The sequence below is a fragment of the Salmo trutta genome, chromosome 5 (genome assembly GCF_901001165.1).
Source record: "Salmo trutta chromosome 5, fSalTru1.1, whole genome shotgun sequence".
Taxonomy (NCBI): Eukaryota; Metazoa; Chordata; class Actinopteri; order Salmoniformes; family Salmonidae; genus Salmo; species Salmo trutta.
The window spans coordinates 13,178,782-13,192,630 of record NC_042961.1 but is presented as its reverse complement, the minus strand read 5'-3'; the positions used below and the strand labels follow the sequence as shown (position 1 = coordinate 13,192,630).

Genomic DNA, 13,849 nt, shown 5'->3' with positions numbered 1-13,849 from the left:
GAACATCTCTGGAGAGAACTGAAATTAGCTCTGCACCAACGCTCCCCATCCAACCCGAGAGAGCTTGAAAGGATCTGCAAGGAAGACTGTGAGAAACTCCCCAAATCCTGGTGTGCCAAGCTCATGGCGTCATACCCAAGAAGACTCAAGGCTGTAATTGCTGCCAATTGTGCTTCAACAAAGTACTGATTAAAGGGTTTGAATACTGATATTTCAGTTTTTATTTTTCATAAATTTGCAGATTTTCCCCAAAATACTGTTTTTGCTTTCTCATTATGAGGTATTGTGTGTAGACTGATGAGGGGAAAAAAACTATTTAATACATTTTAGAATAAGGCTGTAACATAACAAAATGTCAAAAAAGTAAAGGGGTCTGAATACTTTCCGAATGCACTGTGCATAGGCTATTTTCAATACAAGAAGTTGCATTTTAGGGGTAGTTGGTCTTTAAACACTTGCTCTGTTGGCATTGGCACAGCAACAATTGCTTAATTATCTTTGAGAATTTAGAACAGGTTTTGTCTCCGTTGGGTCATGGATATTGGCATTTGGGACATGAATATGACATTTTTAAGAGTTCTATTCAACCCTTGAAATTACTGAAATTGGAGTCTAAATGACCCATGCTCTGATATTCAATATTATTCCTTTTATTTGCTGCATGGTAATGAGATGAAAGGAGTGATGTAAAAAAAGCAATATCCCCCCTCCCCTCACCCCTGCTCTGCCCTCCCCTGCACCCCACCCTACATTACCTCTGCTGTAGCTTCCCCTCAGACAGTCACATATGGATGACAGAGCATGGATCTCTGCACACACACACACACACACACACACACACACACACACACACACACACACACACACACACACACACACACACACACACACACACACACACACACACACACACACACACACACACACACACACACACACACACACACACACACACACACACACACACACACACACACACACACACACACAGTGATTCAGCTAGGAACTCTTTTGGAATGTTGGGTGCTGTGAAGCAGTGATGATGAACGCCTTGATGACAGTTGGCTCAATGGAGCATGCCGTCAGAATTATTAATTAAGTGTCAAAGGAACTCGACTGAGCTGTATTCAATTACCCACCACAGTTATCATATTATAAGCTACATCAGTTATCACGTATTACTTTTCATTTTATCCATCCCTTTGTAGGAAGTGTTGGTATAAGTGTGAGGTAGTTTGAAAGTTAACTCCAAATACCAGAGCAAAATCAATGATCTGTCTGGTCTATTTTACTTGAATAATTTTATGCACCCTAGCCAGTGCTTGGATTTCATTGGAGCAAAGAAAGTGTGGTTGTTCAGTCAAAATCCCAAAAGCTTAAATAGTTATTGCTTTTATCTCTTTTTATTGCCACCTTGATCATTCACCTGTATTTCCCTGATCTCCCGGCTCACACAACAGTTTCTTTTTAAACTTAGCCTCACAAATGGCTTATGTGAGATTTAAAAAAAAGGCTAAAACGCAACAGTACCTCAAAGCATCTCGGTCCTGTGCCGTGTTTATCCCCCCTCCTTTCATGGTATGATCTAATAATGACCAGTAGGTCAATGTAGCACGGCAAGGTTAATGAGATACTGTAGACTACATGTTCTGCTTAGTTATTCATGAACCGTAACACTAAACTTGACACCCAGTGTCATATCACTTTATGACACAGTCATAACTATGTCATAATATAAAAGCCAACACTAAAAGCTGACATAACTTGTCATAACCTGTCATAATATGGTCATAACACTGTCATGACTCAGATATTTACACCTATTGTGGCATATATTGTTATTGTGTTTTTTTATGGCTGGTTATGACACCTACAAAAGAGTGCACAAACATTGTCTGATCTGTTTATTAGGCCTACAAAAATGGGAGACACAAATACAATATGACGTCCATCTAACCTGGAGAAGGAAATTATTGTTGAAATACAAAAAAAGTGTCACTGACCTAATGATAAAGACAGTGAATATGCACAATATGGCCGATGTTCTCCACTAGTGCTAATAATACTTTTTGCTGAAGTTGAGAATTTTGATAACTAAAAGACAGATTGGAGTATTTTCATCGTCTACTCCTTATAGCAATAGCCATTTGTTTTCCAAACTGTTTTTCAGCAATTGTATTTTTAAATATTGAGATATGCCTGGCTAGGTCTCTTAATTATTTATTTATTTATTTCACCTTTATTTAACTAGGCAAGTCAGTTAAGAACAAATTCTTATTTACAATGACGGCCTACCAAAAGGCAAAAGGCCTCCTGCGGGGATGGGGGCTGGGATTAAACATTTTTTTTTTTTTTTTTAAATATAGGACAAAACACTCTGCTTATCATAGGCAGTCGCAACTTAACCATCATCTATTTGGTATTTGCCACGTTCTCTGCCCAAATTGTGGGCTCTTCCGACTGTGGCCAAATCATGCTTTCTGGTGTAGTAGCCTATTTTTTATCATTTTTAAAATGTCTGTATAGACAGCATATCCCTGTTTCAAATTGAACGAATCATAATATATTGTATTACATAGGCCCACCCCAGCCATTCCGCTTCTTCCAGCCAGCCAGCCCTTCCGTGTTAAGAAACACAGTAGCTAGCTAGCTAGCTAGCACAAAACTTGGGACATCGTTTGCCACTAACATCATAAATATGGAGCATAAATCATCACACACATTTTCAAAATGTCCTGTTTTAGTAGACACTCTTATCCAGAGTGACTTACAGGAGCAATTAGGGTGAAGTGCCTTGCTCAAGGGCACATTGACCAATGTTTCACCTAGACAGCTTGGGGATTCGAACCTGCAACCTTCCGGTTACTGGCCCAATGCTCTTAACTGCTAGGCTACCTGACACCAATGCGTTCTTGCTACTATTGCTGTACTGCCCATGTTTATTCTGGAAAGTTTCCTCTGCCCCCTAGCACAAAATTCCCTAAACATTAATAGATCATAGGCTGGCCCAAAAAGATCAACAAGTATGACCAACAAAACCAAAAAAGATATGAATCCTCTTTCATCAAGTCAACCTACAATTTCTATCTAATGCAACATTTACTAATGTGAAGATAAAGAAAAGAGAGGGCATGTACAAAAGTAACTTTCTTTCAGCATGATATAAGGCATGAAGCAAACGTAGAGGTGTAGACTCAGTAAAGATCTAAAGTGAAGTTGTCTTTTATCTCTCTCTGTACCCTGGTGCAGGGGAACAATTCCTGTTCAGCCTCAGAGAAGCATGATTCTGGTTCTGATTCTGGATAGCTCAGCTCCTGTAAATAGTGCAAGGACATTTAGATGTCTATGGGACCGTTTTCCAATCATAACATTGTAAAACACTCACAGTGGGCTATGAGTTTTCCCAACTTGAGACTCTAGGGAGGATGAATGACCTGTCGAACTAGGGTGTCCCTTAATTAAAATGTTATTCACACAGTATGTCATCACTATGTTGATATGTTCATTTCAGTTAATGATTTGGAATGAAAAGATCTACTGTAGGTAGCCTTGCCAGCCAGTGCATATGTGACACGCCTCGTATGTCAGTGGTGGACGTCTGGCTTGGGTCTCTCTGAGCTGTTCTGTTGTCTATTGTCATCCACATAACCCTCTTGCAGGTACTATCTTCTTCATCTTCTCTGCATCCTACAGCAGGAGAAGTGGAGAGAAGAGAGAGAGGGAAAAAAGTACCTGTCGTACTAGGGGTCATGATGTATGCGCTGAAAGGCAAGTGGGCAGGCATCACCACAAACATCCACATGGGCTTCTGTTGTTAAGTTAAACCACCTCTGCCACTACTTCTTGCAATACGTAAGTTTCCATTTACCATTCCATAGACATTAACTTCCTAAACCAGACTATACATGTAAAGTCTTGAGTCTCTCTCTCTCTCGCTCTCTCACACTCTCACTCTCTAAATTCAATTCAATTTATTAAGGGCTTTATTGGCATGGGAAACATATGTTTACCTTGCCAACTCAAGTGAAATAGATAATAAACTAAAGCGAAATAAACAATACAAAATTAACAGTGAACATTACACTTACAAAAGTTCCAAAAGAATAAAGACATTTCAAATGTCATATTATATCTATATAAGTGTTGTAATGATGTGCAAATAGTTAAAGTATAAAAGGGGAAAAAAATAAACATAAATATACAGTGGCTTGCGAAAGTATTCACCCCCCTTGGCATTTTTCGTATTTTGTTGGGGGTTTGTATCATTTGATTTACACAACATGCCTACCACTTTGAAGATGATAAATATTTTCTTTTGTGAAACAGACAAGAAATAAGACCAAAACCCCCCAGAAAACTTGCAGTTGCAATTACAACTGCAAGTCTCTTGGGGTGTCTCTATAAGCTTGGCACATCTAGCCACTGGTTTTTTTTCCCATTCTTCAAGGCAAAACTGCTCCAACTCCTTCAAGTTGGATGGGTTTCGCTGGTGTATGTAAGTCATACCACAGATTCTCAATTGGATTGAGGTCTGGTCTTTGACTAGGCCATTCCAATACATTTAAATGTTTCCCCTTAAAACACTCGAGCGTTGCTTTAGCAGTATGCTTAGGGTCATTGTCCTGCTGGAAGGTGAACCTCCGTCCCAGTCTCAAATCTCTGGAAGACTGAAACAGGTTTCCCTCAAGAATTTCCCTGTATTTAGCACCATCCATCATTAATTTAATTCTGACCAGTTTCCCAGTTCCCACCGATAAAAAACATTCCCACAGCATGATGCTGCCACCACCATGCTTCACTGTGGGGTTGGTGTTCACGGGGTGATGAGAGGTGTTGGGTTTGCGCCAGACATAGCGTTTTCCTTGATGGCCAAAAGATACATTTTAGCCTTATCTGACCAGAGTACCTTCTTCCATATGTTTTGGGAGTCTCACACATGCCTTTTGGCGAACACCAAACATGTTTGCTTATTTTTTTCTTAAAGCAATGGCTTTTTTCTGGACACTCTTCCATAAAGCCCAGCTCTGTGACGTGTACAGCTTAAAGTGGTCCTATGGACAGATTCTCCAATCTCCGCTGTGGAGCTTTGCAGCTCCTTCAGGGATATCACATCGCTCACCGCTCCTGAGTATACAACTCGCCAATGTCCAGTCTCTTGACAACAAGGTAGATGAAATTCGAACAAGGGTTACCTTCCAGAGAGACATCAGAGATTGTAACATTCTCTGTTTCACAGAAACATGGCTCACTCGGGATATGTTATCAGAGTCGGTACAGCCACCCGGTTTCTTCACGCATCGCGCCGACAGCAACAAACATCTCTCTGGTAAGAAGAAGGGCGGGGGTGTATGCCTTATGATTAACGAGTCGTGGTGTAATCATAACAACATACAGGAACTCAAGTCCTTTTGTTCACCTGACCTAGAATTCCTTACGATCAAATGCCGACCGCATTATCTACCAAGATAATTCTCTTCGATTATAATCACAGCCGTGTATATCTCCCCCCAAGCAGACACCTTGACGGCCCCGAAAGAACTTCACTGGACTCTATGTAAACTGGAAACCATATATCCTGAGGCTGCATTTATTGTAGCTGGGGATTTTAACAAAGCTAATCTGAAAACAAGGCTCCCTAAATTTTATCAGCATATCGAATGCGCGACTCGAGCTGGCAACATTCTGGATTATTGCTACTCTAACTTCCGCGACGCATACAAAGCCCTCCGCCGCCCTCCTTTCGGCAAATCTGACCACGACTCCATTTTTTGCTCCCAGCTTATAGACAGAAACTAAAACAGGAAACGCCCGTGCTCAGGTCTGTTCAACGCTGGTCTGACCAATAAGATTCCATGCTTCAAGATTGCTTCGATCACGTGGACTGGGATATGTTCCGGATAGCCTCAGACAACAACATTGATATATATGCTGACTCGGTGAGTGAGTTTATTAGCAAGTGCATCGGTGATGTTGTACCCACGGTAACTAATAAAACCTTCCCCAACCAGAAACCGTGGATGGATAGCAGCATTCGCGCAAAACTGAAAGTGCGAACCACTGCTTTTAATCATGGCAAGGCTACCGGAAACATGACCGAATACAAACAGTGTAGCTATTCCCGCCGCAAGGCAATCAAACAAGCTAAGCGTCAGTACAGAGACAAAGTAGAGTTGCAATTCAACGGCTCAGACACAAGACGTATGTGGCAGGGTCTACAGTCAATCACGGATTACAAAGAGGAAGACAGCCCTGTCGTGGATACCGGCGTCTTGCTCCCAGACAAATTAAACAACTTTTTTGCTCGCTTTGAGGACAATACAGTGTCACTGCCACGGCCGCTACCAAAACCTGTGAGCTCTCCTTCACCATGGCCAATGTCAGTAAAACATTTAAACGTGTTAACCCTCGCAAGGCTGCCGGCCCAGACGGCATCCCTAGCCGAGTCCTCAGAGCACGCGCAGACCGACTGGCTGGTGTGTTTACGGACATATTTAATCAATCCCTATCCCAGTCTGCTGTGCCCACATGCTCCAAGAGGGCCACCATTGTTCCTGTTCCCAAGAAAGCTAAGGTAACTGAGCTAAACGACTATCGCCCCGTAGCACTCACTTCTGTCATCATGACGTGCTTTGAGAGACTAGTCAAGGATCATATCACCTCCACCCTACCTGATAGTCTAGACCCACTCCAATTTGCTTACCGCCCCAATAGGTCCACAGACGACGCAATCGCAATCACACTGCACACTGCCCTAATCCATCGGGACAAGAGGAATACCTATGTAAGAATGCTGTTCATCGACTACAGCTCAGCATTTAACACCATGCTACCTTCCAAACTTGTCATTAAGCTCGGGACCCTGGGTCTCAACCCCACTCTGTGCAACTGGGTCCTGAACTTTCTGACGGGCCGCCCCCAGGTGGTGAGGGTAGGAAACCACATCTCCACCCCGCTGATCCTCAACAATGGGTCCCCACAAGGGTGCATTCTCAGCCCTCTCCTGTACTCCCTGTTCACCCATGACTGCGTGGCCATGCACGCCTCCAACTCAATCATCAAGTTAGCAGGCAACACTACAGTGGTAGGCTTGATTACCAACAACGATGAGACGGCCTACAGGGAGGAGGTGAGGGCCCTCGGAGTGTGGTGTCAGGAAAATAACCTCACTCTCAACGTCAACAAAACAAAGGAGATGATTGTGGACTTCAGGAAACAGCAGAGGGAGCACCCCCCCAGCCACATCAACGGGACAGTAGTGGAGAAGGTGGAAAGTTTTAAGTTCCTCGGCGTACACATCACGGACAAACTGAAATGGTCCACCCACACAGAGAGCGTGGTGAAGAAGGCCGCAACAGCGCCTCTTCAACCTCAGGAGGCTGAAGAAATGTGGCTTGTCACCGAAAACACTCACAAACTTTTACAGATGCACAATCGAGAGCATCCTGTTGGGCTGTATCACCGCCTGTATCCCCACCCACAACCGTAAGGCTCTCCAGAGGGTAGTGCGGTCTGGGGGCAAACTACCTGCCCTCCAGGACACCTACATCACCCGATGTCACAGGAAGGCCAAAAAGATAATCAAGGACAACAACCACCCGAGCCACTGCCAGCTCTCCGGACTTTCGAAGACAAGGTCACATGCACTCACCCATATAGCATTCTTGTCTTCTTCCACAACCACTGCTCTAAAACCTGTGGCTGTTGCCTTGAGGATTTGGTCCCTTCGTCCAGCACAGCCTTTAGCGGTGACACGACAGTCAGAATTGAGTCTCTTTTCCTAGCTTCTTGAAGACTAGAACTAGCTAGTTGGAAAATTAGGCTTTTCCCAAAGCCTGTTGGCAAGACTGCTATTACATCCCTCGCACAAATGATCAAAATGGTAAAAAAAACTAAATGGTCGGTCGTTACTATGTGGCAGTGTCATCTGTCTATCTCCTTTTCTGAAAGCTCGATCATAGAGTTTTTCTCCCCCCAGCCAGCCTAACTTTAGCTACCGGCTTGTTTACCTATCTCTGGTGGGGGGGCGTAGGAAATTGACGAGGAAGCGTGAGGGGCATTGCGCATGCAAATAGCGTGCATAAGAAGACCAATCAAAACATTTGGTCAAATTCTGATTGAATATCTAATTTTACACAGCCTCCTGTCCAGACCAGTGAGTCACAGCTCTTCCTCACTGTGTAGTCACTAGTCACGTGGGTTGTGCCAGCCAGGCTAATTCTTTACAAACGTTCTGCCTATGGACCTTCCTCATTAGAATTTGTATAGTGGTTGAGATTAGGCCTGTCAAACAAATAAAATAATTAATCGAGTTAATGGCATGAGTTCATTGTGATTAATCACAATTTTTGAATTTGCTCACATTTGGCCCTAAATATTAAAAAAAATGCATACTATGTTTTGATTGTAAGGGAAAGAAACACAAAATAATCTGTATCAGAATGTTTTTAATGGAATTTTCACCATAAACAACACAACAGTCATATCACTATAAGGGATAGTGTAGGTCATTTATTATTGTAAAGGAATAATGCCTAGTTGTCTTGTTATGGGATGCTAAGTCTATCCTCCAATGGTCAGCACTGTCATACTAAGGATCTTGGCTAGGCAGCAACCACATTCAAGTTCTTCATTTTACAGCCCAGTCCCACAGTTCTATATTAAAAGTGTAATGAGAAAAGGTTCCGGTTGGTTTTTGAATTGAAAAATCATATCCCCCACAATCTGTCTCACTCTGTCTCTTTCTCCATTTTCTGAATTAAAGTGGAGTATTTTGGGACTGCAGGACCAATACCAAGATTTATACTTAGCTTTCATTCCCTGCCAAGGAGATAAATTGTAATCTATTGACCTGAGCTGAGTGAGGCCAGCCAGATAAACATTAGGAGCGTGTGTAACTTCAGCATTATGCTTATGAGTTATTTCCCATTCTTCCCTTGCCTGGCTACCCATCCACATCTCTCCGGCCAACTGACGTTCCTTCTCCACCATGATGCTGGATTTGCCTCATTCCACTACAATTTCTAGAATGCGAAAACATTCTATATGTTCCGATTGGTCCCTGAAACCGATGGGTTGGGCCAGAGCCGGCCTACACGATGACGTTATCAACTTTGATACTCTGATTGTTTATATTTGTTAAAGATGATCCAATCGCTGATGAATTTGTTTTTGTACAAACAATGCCCCCTTATTTTGAAGTCACACAAACGACTTTTAGTCTTTCAGTTTGAGACCAAATGTATGTAGCGATCGAAAGAGCAGCGGAATGAAGTTCAGAGTGAGTCGTTAGGCAACCTCTTCCCTCAGATGATGTGAAGGTGGAAGTCGTGAAGTCTGATGTGATGGTTGCATTTTTATCTCAGTGGCTTGTGACTATTGCTGGCTGTCATATCCGCCTCCTGGCAGTTTATACCACTATGATACTTGACTTTTATACACTGTCAATTATTCCTTTAGTGTCAGTTTCATACAGGGCAAGGTCAATAAACACACCTACGAACATGCTTTAAGCCCACTCCACAGTTACTGCCTTAGCCAGAAGGGAGGATTTCACCTTTGGAACACCCAGTAGAACTCATCTGTAAATAAATCCTCTGTAAAGATTTGTAAATGCAGTTAACGTTTGACATCCAATCCATGAGGAATAACCCACTGGGCACACACTGGTTGAATCAATGTTGTTTCCACATAATTTAAATAACATTTTGTTGAACCAAAGTGGAATAGACATTGAATTGATGTCTGTGCCCAGTGGGAAGTTGTAAGTGTAGGAGCTCTCCATCGTGCCCTCTAACCAAGCACTTTCAGATCCTTCAGTGCATCAACCGAGAAGTGCTCCTAACTGATTGCATTTTGTATTGTAAATGTTTATGTACAGTGCTAGGCTTTGAGAACATATCCCTGTCCATCTGTGGAACCTGCACTGCTATCCTTCCTTCAAATAGCCTCCAAGTAATCCCTAAGGATAGGCTAATTTTCTTTTAACATTCAACATTTGCCCCTAAATTGACTGTGACAGTGGAGACAGTGGGTTTGTTTGACCTTCCTCAGGATAAAGAGCTTTAAAAAACAGAATAAAGATGTATGCCTCACTTTGGCTAACACTCAAAGTATCTATCTCCTTAGCTCTCTTGGAAGGATTATGTAAAGTAACACTTTCAAGGATTATATTGATATTAGATTATTAAAGGTATTCACTCAGATATTAGCATGCTCCCAATTAAGGGGTAAATAGGATTTTGTTAGAGTTCTGATTATTCATTTTGTTTATGAAGTTCATCATGAGGACATCAGAGAGTAAATCAAGCTTATTAACATGGACTGACAGCAACATCAATTACTGGATTTTCACTACAAATGTTATATTTCAGTAACACCATTCATTTTTATCATTCATTAATATGCCAGGACTCAGTATGTCTCTGTGGCTAAGGAAAGAAGGAGCCTATCTGCCTTGGAAAATGATCCTGATATGTCTCATGTCAGCTGGAGAACCATTGCACCTGCATTTCAATGGAAGCCCAGTACAATTTCAGCAGAGGGTGGGACTTGACTGACACAGGTTCAAATGTCCCACATTGATATTCCCTTCTCAGTTAAAAACAGTCTAATTAAACTGCATGCCAAACAGTAAGGGTGGCCTGGTCAATATCATAGTGCTTATTTGCTGTCACAAAGCCATTGATAAAAGCTCTCTGACTCTAGCCCACACAATGCAGAGACAGGCTTATAAGTGGATGGATAGTTTTAAATTCATGTCTGTTGTGTTTATGTTACATTATGAAACATGGCTGTGACTTTAAGACCGCTGGCACCACTTTTTCTGTCATGAGGTTTATATAGTCGCTCCTTGAAGTAAACAGAAGAGGAGACTGATGTGGGATGCTACACATGGCCGAGTGTTGTATATGGGTTTTCCGTATGGCTGTTGTATCCCTGTGTGGGGAACATTACTCATGGAATAAACATCTAAGTGATGAAAACATTAACTCATAGGATGTACTGTAGCCTACATTATAACATGTTATTTTCAGAGATGTGACTTAACTCATCTTCCAATTGTCCACCTAACCTCGCGACTTTCCCCACTCCTGATAGAGTAGGGATCGTCTACTAGATTCAGCCGCGGGCTGATTTTTTCTTGAGCGGATCATTTGTAGTCTGCAAATTGACTGCAATAAGCCCAAAACAAAGATAATATTTGACTAAAACAATAATTTCAAAGCTTGCTTACATTGTATACGATCACATATACAATGTCTCTCTATTATGCTTGGGAATACTTTGGAACAGATTTCCAAAATTAAAATCCCTTGGAGCTGATTGGCTGGTGGTTTTAGTCTTTATGTCTTTTAATAATAATAATACAATTGCTTGTGGGCTGCCAGTTGGGGAACCCTATTATAGAGTAGAATAGCTTTTGGTCAGTGAGACTGACAGTTATGTAATTTGGATTAGAGAAAGTGATTCAATTCACACAATCATTCAAGATGAGTGATCAAACATAATTGGATTGTAACTGATTCTAAATTCCCTTACAGGACACAGAAGGGTCTGTGGCATGCTAAGTAGGTCTTATCTGTGCAAACAGATGGGTTTTATCCCACTGAGTTCTAGGCAGTCCGTGTCATGACTATAGAGATGACCATGAGTTTCTCTGGAAACAGGGGTCTTCATTCCTCTATGCGGTAGCACAGCTGGACAGAATATACACCTCAGTACGCCATCACTTAATCATACTGAGGTATTTATTAGACATGCACTAAGCCCTGACTTACCCTGGTTATTACCTATCAACGAATCAAGTAAGCATCGTTGTAGGTGGTTTAACACATATGTAAAATGTGGGTGTTATCGTGTCTTAAAAGCTTTTAGTTAAAAGATATCCAATACCATGTGTGCCCTTGTTGTTGTCATGAGGCAAGGTTTCAGGTTTGAGGCCCTTTTTTATGATGTCGCATTGGACCTCAGACGTCTTAAAGTGGAACGGTCAGCGTTTTAACTACTTTGCAGATATGAACAAACAGACAATCACAATATCAGTCAAAAATATCAAATTCTCAGTTTCTGCTTCAAAACCAAATTTATAAGAGGTTTTAAAAATAGGTTCTATTTGACGCAAAATTCCATGATGTACAGTAAGGAAATAGATGGATGCAGTTCAATGCATGATTCATATAATTTACCAATACATTTCTTGGTAGTCCCAAAAAATATTGCTATCAGGTTGTAAATCACCGCTGGCCTGGTACATTGTTGGCTTCCTGCACCCATTCAGGTTGCACTGTTTCAGTTTCAATGACTCAATATTTTGAACAAAAACGGACAACTGTAACTAAGGCTGGAAATGTCAATACAATCAAATTAGCAAGGGCAATGATCACAAGTCAGTCATAACGTGGCTAATAGGCTAGCGCACGTGTCAAACACAAGACCTGCGGGTCGAATAGGACACACAAGTGAGTATAAAGGAGTCAACAGTTGAGTCATCTACTTTATGAAATTGCAGCCATGTAGCTAAGTTTTAGTTATTTGGAGTTATTAAATACTTTGTGATTAGGGTTACAGAATATTATGCACATCTGCACGCAGAGCAGCAAAGGCTGGACAGGTATTATTTAGCTCTTTTTTGTTTTAATACGTTAAAATGCTATATATGTACGTACTGTAAGTGGACATTATAAAGGGTCATATTTAAAAAATAAATTAAAAAAATGGCACGTTTGGGTAGCAGTTGCATGTAAAAAAATAAATAAATAAGCTATGTCTGGCCCGGTGAATTCATTGTTTTTCAGTTTGGCCCGTACACTGATTGAGTTTGACACCCCTGGGCTAGCGTATCTGTTGATGTAACTAGCTATTTATTTAGCAAGCTAAAAACACGGAGCCTAACGTTAGCTAACTAACTGCTGACCGATTTTTTCCCCTCATATCGTTTTTCTTTGGCTACAGCTAGAGATGCTGCAGGGGTCATTTAGTTAGCTAGTAATAAATGTGAATCGCTTTGCTAGTTAGCTAGCTATGCTGAACTTGAATGATTGTTATCCACAGGTAACATATCTTAGTTGTCAATCAAATGTATCAAATGCATCGATCAAATGGGCAGGCAGGCAAGTTCCCATTCAGTTGTCAAAAGTTGGTTTGGGACGAGCATGCATTGGCACAATTTGGCAGGCAAACTGCAGAAGGACGAGCAGGCTACTATTCCCCATCGTCAGTGCAAATTTGAAGGCCAACTAGCTGAAAAAGTTAGAGGTTTTATCTCATTTTCCATCATTAGATTTTAGCTCATCTCACTCTGGCTAGCGTTAGTTGTTGATCTTGTTGTTGTTGATGTGCATAGACAACTGAGGGAGAGAGAGATTACCTTTTTATGGTTGTTTGATCAATTGGATTGTGAAGTTCCAAAATGTCAGAGGACTGTGGTATTTGCGTATTTGCAGAAATCCATTCAGGTGAATTTTGTGGAATTTTTCTACCGCATGTTAACACACAGTGCAGTTCAAAGTTAATTATTGCAGGCCCATGTGGGAAATGGCTTGTTTGCATATAGGCCTACTGTAGCTCTGATTGGCTATGGCGCACCGGTCTGCGTAGACACCAGTCCTGGACAGGACAGATGTTTTTATTCGGTTTTATTTACTGCAATGTCTATTAATTAATTGTCCAAATGCACGGCCGTTTCCCACTCTATATTGCTATTGAGTTTTCAGAAATGCCTTGCTATACGTCATTCCCAAACATTCTATGAATTTCTGAAAATGTGAAAATTAGCATATCTAGGTGCTCGCTTGTACTCGATTGAATATGAAAATATTTTTATAAGATTTAATGTTGCTAAAATGCTGTC

At 41.4% G+C, this 13,849-nt stretch overlaps 1 protein-coding gene across 2 annotated transcripts in view; it reads left to right on the top strand.

The window, feature by feature from the left end:
• The window catches only part of LOC115193687 (muscarinic acetylcholine receptor M3-like), a 130,468-nt gene that overhangs the window by 30,484 nt on the left and 86,135 nt on the right, over window positions 1–13,849 (top strand). The window contains exon 1 of one of the 2 annotated variants that reach the window (XM_029752595.1): window positions 12,409–12,458. The exons of the other annotated variant lie outside the window; for it this stretch is intronic. The gene's annotated coding sequence lies outside the window, so the exon portion shown is untranslated. Of the gene's footprint in view, window positions 1–12,408; window positions 12,459–13,849 lie in introns of those variants that run through there. 2 annotated transcript variants of the gene reach the window in all.